Source organism: Rutilus rutilus (assembly GCF_951802725.1).
Source record: "Rutilus rutilus genome assembly, chromosome: 9".
Taxonomy (NCBI): domain Eukaryota; kingdom Metazoa; phylum Chordata; class Actinopteri; order Cypriniformes; family Leuciscidae; genus Rutilus; species Rutilus rutilus.
Window position 1 is genome coordinate 3,186,769 of NC_140223.1, and position 264 is coordinate 3,187,032.

Consider the following 264-nt stretch of genomic DNA (forward strand, 5'->3'; position numbering starts at 1 on the left):
GAACACAACACTGCTTTCTGTGTGTGTGTGTGTGTGTGTGTAGTGTGCGAGAGGACGAGGGGTGGATTTGCACACGTGCCAATAGCGGATTTTCACCTGCCGATTCCACATGCTTTACCTGCACATAGTTTAGAAAATGCTTCGAAATGAGTCAGAGCCAGGAGTTATTAACGTTATCAAAACAAACTGTTTACCGCACGATCACTCTGCATTGTCACTCCCCATGGTTTAACGGTAACACTTTACAATAAGGTTCATTAGTCA